The following is a 6,475-nucleotide window of genomic DNA, read 5'->3' as shown; positions in this document are numbered from 1 at the left end:
GACCTCCCTCGCCGCTGCCCGCTCCGCCCCGTTCCGCCTCTCCCATCTCATCGCATCCCATCCCATCCCGACCCGTCCCGTTCATCCTCTCCCATTCCATTCCATCGCATCCCGTCCCTCCTCTCCCATCCCGCCACGGTTTGTCCCACCGCCCCCCCCCCCCACCTCCACGCCCTGCCCGGAACGGGTTTCCGGCGGTGCGGCGGCCAAATGTGTCCGGGCGCACGCGGCGCGGCGGGAAGGGTCTGGGACCCGCCCCTCAGACCGGAGCGTGGGGTCCCGGTACCCCGGGAGCCTCCAGAGACCCCCTCAGACCGGAGCGTGGGGTTCCCGTACCCCCGGCCTGTCCCGGGACTCTTGACGCCCCCTCAGACCGGGGCGTGGGGTCCCGGTACCTCCGGGGGCTCCAGAGACCCCCCTTCAAACCGGAGTGTGGGGTCCCGGTACCCCCGGGCCTCCACAGACCCCCCCCTCAAACCGGAGTTTGGGGTCCCGGTACCCCCAGCCTGTCCCGGGGCTCCACAGACCCCCCTCAAACCGGAGCGTGGGGTCCCGTTGTGAAAAACGCCAATCACTTGTTTTTAAAATTTTAAAAGTTTAATAGTAATAAAATGGTTATAAAAATAGTAATACAATTAGACTAATAATAATTTGGACAATTTGAATTAGGACAATATGAGACAATAGAAACAAAGAGTTACAGACAGTCCGGGTACCTTTTCTGGGCAAAATAAGCCTGAAAAAGGACCCACGTTAACGGAGGATTGACCCTTAAAAACAATAACCTGTTGCATATTCACACACCTCATCCATGATGCATAAATTCCATTCAAACACAGGATTCTGTCTGGGCAGTGTCAGCTTCTTCCTCTTAAGATCGCCTTGGGGTGGGAAGAAGTTCGTTTCTTCTGATAAGAGGGCAATAAATTCTTTTTCTCTGAAAGATTCAGGTGTCCTGTGGCTGCTATCTCAGTGCGAGTGCCTCATTATTTTCTTAAAAAATTATCTCACATAGTTCTTATTTTAACTACAAAAGTTACCTTTTAACTACAAGACTACATTTAAGTGTTAATACAGCACTGCTAATCAATACATCAAAATACACATAGTAAATATCTGTGTAGAGCCATATTATATGCTCTTTTCACACCCCTGGCCTGTCCCGCGGTCCCACTGTCCCAGCCCCTCCGGGCCATCCCACGGGGGTCCTGCTGCCCCCGAGGGCTCCCCCCTGTGAAAAATGCGTATTTTATGATTGGCTTTTCGCAAATATTAAAGTGAATATTGTATGTGTTAGAAAGTAATGCTGTATCAATTCTCTTAAGTAGTGTGGTAAATATAGTTTTAGGTTATAACAAAATGTTAAAATAGAAACTATGCTATGTAGGATACTTTTTTTCTAAAGAAAGGACTCGCACTGAGATAGCAGCCACAGGACACCTGAATCTTTCAGAGAAAGAGAATTTATTGCCCCATTATCAGGAGAAATGAACTTCTTCCCACCTCGCTTAGCCCTGGAGACGCTGTCAGCATTCAGAGGAAGCAGCTGACACTGCCCAGACAGAATCCTGTGTTTGAATGGAATTTATGCATCATGGATGAGGTGTATGAATATGCAACAGGCCATTGCTTTTAAGGGTTAATCCTCTGTTAACGTGGGTCCTTTTTCGGGCTTATTTTGCCCAGAAAAGGTACCCGGACTGTCTGTAACTCTTTGTCTCTATTGTCTCATATTGTCCTAATTCAAATTGTCCAAATTATTATTACTCTAATTGTATTACTATTTTTAAAACCATTTTATTACTATTAAACTTTTAAAATTTTAAAAACAAGTGATTGGCGTTTTTCACAGGTCTGGACCTACGGGAGCCTCAGAAGGGACAGGGTGACATTGGCCGAGGGACTGCTCCCCCTGAGCTGCACAGGGACAGGGAATTGTCCCCAAACCCTGCCCTGTGCCAGCCCCAGCTGGCGGTGATGGGCCCATCCCAGGACAGGGAATTGTGCCCAAACACTGTGCCAGCCCCAGCTGGCGGTGATGGGCACATCCTGGGGGGCTCCAACACGGCTGCAGGAGGGGTGGGCGCACGTGAGGGGGGCTCTGGCTGGCCCCCAACGTTCGATGAGAAAATTCCAGCTGCAGCTGCGGTGGGATTTTGTGATGGGGGGGTTTCCCTGAAGCCCTGGTCCCACCTTGTTCCTTACCTCAATCAATGTAATTTTGGGATGGGAGGTTTCCCTGGAGTTATGACCCCACCTTGTTCCTCATCTCAGTGCTGGTTTGGTGATGAGCCTGGAGTCAAACCCATTGTGTCGGCAGGCAGGGAAACTGGATTGAGAAGGACTTTGGGGAAAAACTCCTTTAATTTCCTTTCCCTCACAATCACTGTTGAGTAATGATGAGGTGGCTTCTGAGGCCAGTGGTGCTCGCTCCCTCTGCCCAGGCTGGGACAGCCTCCCTGTCGCCTCGTGGTGGTGCCCATGGCAGGTGCTGGGACAAGGCCATCTCTTGCTCTTTCCCAACTCAGACCAGCCTAAGATTCCATGATTCCATGGCCAGTCCATCTGCAATTGCGATTTCCCTGGTGGGTCACAGGTCAGGCCACCACTGTGGGATACTGAGTTTGGGTGCTCAGTAGTGCAATGGTGCTGGTGTCACCCTGAGCTGGGACAATCTCTGCTCAGCTCCCGGTGATGGAGCTTGGAGCATTCAGGTGCCCCAGGGCACGGGTTCAGCCAGGCAGGAAGGAGCCGTGATAATTAACACCCAGCCTCGTCATCACACCCAGCTCACACAGCACAAACAAATAATTAACCACCAATCAGAAATGGAAATTATATTTTTGATAGCCTGGAGATCTGGCCCGTGATGCTGGGTGTCAGTGACAGGAAAGGCCAAAGGTGCAGGAGTGGAACTGATCTTTACCTTGAGCAGCTCCCAGGAGGGTGGTCGGGGCACACTGGTCCAGGCAGTGCCATCCTCCCCTCTGGGTGAGGCCAATTAAGCCATTAACGAGGTTTGGTTGCTCTACCAGCCCACAGCACCCACGTGGGCAGCACCACGATGGCTACATGCAAAGCTGGTGGCCCAGCCTCTCCCAGTGCAGGTGACATTGCCTGGGTGGCACCGAGGGCCCAGGATCCCGAGCTGTGGTGGGCAGGGCCACGCCGTGTCCTGGGCTCTCTGTGCCAGCCTGAACTCTGAGCCCTCTCTGCCAGCCTGAGCCCTGAGCCCTCAGTTCCTAAAGGTGACGAGCACAGAGACTCTGCTGGCCTGGACATGTTTGTGACCTGATCAATGCGTCATGGTCAGCCTGTCCTGGTCAGTCTGTCCTGATCAGTCTGTCCTGACCACTGTGTCCTGGTCAGCCTGTCCTGGTCAGTCTGTCCTGGTCAGTCTGTCCTGACCACTGTGTCCTGGTCAGCCTGTCCTGGTCAGTCTGTCCTGGTCAGTCTGTCCTGACCACTGTGTCCTGGTCAGCCTGTCCTGGTCAGTCTGTCCTGATCAGTCTGTCCTGACCACTGTGTCCTGGTCAGCCTGTCCTGGTCAGTCTGTCCTGGTCAGTCTGTCCTGGTCAGTCTGTCCTGACCACTGTGTCCTGGTCAGCCTGTCCTGGTCAGTCTGTCCTGATCAATGTGTCCTGGTCAGCCTGTCCTGGTCAGTCTGTCCTGACCACTGTGTCCTGGTCAGCCTGTCCTGGTCAGTGTGTCCTGGTCAGTCTGTCCTGATCAATGTGTCCTGGTCAGTCTGTCCTGAACACTGTGTCCTGTTCAGAGTGTCCTGGTCAGTGTGTTCTTACCAATTCCGCCTGCTGGTTTCCCACTACTGAGCCGGAGCAGACGAGGGCTAGGTCTGTGCTGGGTCTGTGCTGGGTCTGTGCCTGGGTCTGTGCTGGGTCTGTGCTGGGTCTGTGCTGCGTCTGTGCCCGGGTCTGTGCTGGGTCTGTGCTGGGTCTGTGCTGGGTCTGTGCTGGGTCTGTGCCCGGGTCTGTGCCCGGTCTGTGCCTGGCTCTGTACCCGGGTCTGTGCTGGGTCTGTGCTGGGTCTGTGCTGCGTCTGTGCCCGGGTCTGTACTTGGGTCTGTGCCCGGTCTGTGCTGGGTCTGTGCCCGGTCTGTGCTGGGTCTGTGCCCGGGTCTGTGCCCGGGTCTGTGCTGGGTCTGTGCTGGGTCTGTGCCCAGTCTGTGCTGGGTCTGTGCTGGGTCTGTGCCCGGCTCTGTGCTGGGTCTGTGCCCGGTCTGTGCCCGGGTCTGTGCCCGGTCTGTGCCCGGCTCTGTGCTGGGTCTGTGCCCGGTCTGTGCCCGGTCTGTGCTGGGTCTGTGCCCGGGTCTGTGCCCGGTCTGTGCCCGGGTCTGTGCCCGGGTCTGTGCTGGGTCTGTGCTGGGTCTGTGCCCAGTCTGTGCTGGGTCTGTGCTGGGTCTGTGCTGGGTCTGTGCCTGGGTCTGTGCCCAGTCTGTGCCCGGCTCTGTGCCTGGGTCTGTGCCTGGGTCTGTGCCTGGTCTGTGCCCGGTCTGTGCCCGGGTCTGTGCCTGGGTCTGTGCCTGGGTCTGTGCCTGGTCTGTGCCCAGTCTGTGCCCGGGTCTGTGCCTGGGTCTGTGCCCGGCTCTGTGCCCGGGTCTGTGCCTGGGTCTGTGCCCGGCTCTGTGCCCGGCTCTGTGCTGGGTCTGTGCTGGGTCTGTGCCCGGGTCTGTGCCCGGTCTGTGCCCGGCTCTGTGCCCGTCTCAGGCCGAGTGCAGGAGCTGCCCCTGGGTGATCCCGGCAGTTCCAGCCCGGGACAGGGATGGGGGAACAGCCCTGGGACGGGGCCTCAGCACCCAGATCCTGCTCCAGGTGGGATTGCTCCCAGCAGGAACAGCTGCTCCAGCACCGGGGCCAGCCATCCCCCCGGTGCCCGAGGAGCCGGCGCCAACACCGGAACCGGGTCCGGACAGGCTCCTGCTGATCTCGGTGCCGTACCAGAGCCTGGTGCAGTTCTGCAACCTGCTGAGGGATTTCCTGCAGTTCCTGAGGAACCAGCTGGGCTGAGCGCAGCCGGAGCGGACGCAGTTCTGGCTGCAGAACGCGGCCCCGGCCCGCTCCTTCCCCTCGCCCCTGCCCTGCCGCCCCCCGTGCCGCAGCCCCGTTTGTGTTGAAATAACGCTGTTCGTGCTCCACACACACACACAGAGCTGGCTCACTCACCTTTGCACACACACCTGTGTCACACACACACCTGTGTCACACACACCTCTGTCACAACACACAGGTGTCACACACACACCTGCCACACACACACCTGCCACACACACCTCTGTCACACACACACCTCTGTCACACACACAGGTGTCACACACACAGGTGTCACACACACACAGGTGTCTCACACACAGATGTCTCACACACCTGCACACACACACAGGTGTCTCACACACCTGCGCACACACTCTCACCTCATTTTCACACCCGCACTCCCCCCCTTGGTGGCCCCCGTGTCACTTCCCCCTCCCCCAGCTCATCCTCTTTGTCCCCAAAGCGGATTATGGCGCTGGCTCAGCGGGGACAAGCCAGAGTGCCAGGAGGGGCCACACCCCCGGCCAGCCTCAGGGCCTCAGGTGTGCAAGGGGTGTCACACCCTGTCCCAGGTGTGCACAGGGGTGTCACACCCCTCCCTGGGCCCACACCTGTGCAGGCAGCACGGGCAGGTCATGCACAGCCCAGCGGGGCAGGCAGGGCAGGTACTGTGGGCAGGGGACGGCCCAGGTGGGCAGGGAAAGCCCCAGGCACAGGCAGGTGGCAGAAATGGTGCAGGCAGGTGACAGGGGATGCTCCCAGGCAGCACAGACAGGTGACATCTCCTGAATCAGGCAGTGCAGGCAGGGATGGGGCACGCAGGTGATCCCCAGGCACGGCAGGTGGGGCAGGTGGGGCTCGGGGCAGCGAGGGCTGAGGGCAGGGCAGGAGATGCCCAGGCAGGTGCCAGCAGGTGATACCCAGGTGTTGGAACCCTGGCTGCTGAGAATTCTGAACTCTCTGTGCTGACGGGCACTGACCCCCAAGAGAAAACAGCATTGACCTGAGACCCGACCCCGGCACAAGAGAAGCAAGGAGGGAGGGTGATACAGGTGATGCCCAGGCAGGGCAGGTGATGCAGGTGCTGCCCAGGTGGTGCCCGGCCAGGCCAGGTAATGCCCAGGGCATGCAGGTGATGCCCAGGTGATACAGGTGGTGCCCAGGTGGTGCCCAGGTGGTGTGCAGGCTGGGCAGGTGGTGCAGGTGATTCTCAGGCAGGAGAGCTAATGCCCAGGTGATGCCCAGGTGGTGCCCAGATGATGCCCAGGTGGTACAGATCCCTCCCGGGCAGTGCACAGGTGGTGCCCAGGCAGGACAGGTGGTGCCCAGGTGATGCCCAGGTGGTGGCCAGGTGCTACCCAGGTGATACAGGTGGTGCCCAGGCGGTGCAGACCCTGCCTGGGCGGTGCCCAGGTGGTACCCAGGCT

This window comes from Agelaius phoeniceus, chromosome 5, assembly GCF_051311805.1.
Source record: "Agelaius phoeniceus isolate bAgePho1 chromosome 5, bAgePho1.hap1, whole genome shotgun sequence".
NCBI lineage: Eukaryota > Metazoa > Chordata > Aves > Passeriformes > Icteridae > Agelaius > Agelaius phoeniceus.
This window is presented reverse-complemented; position numbering follows the sequence as displayed.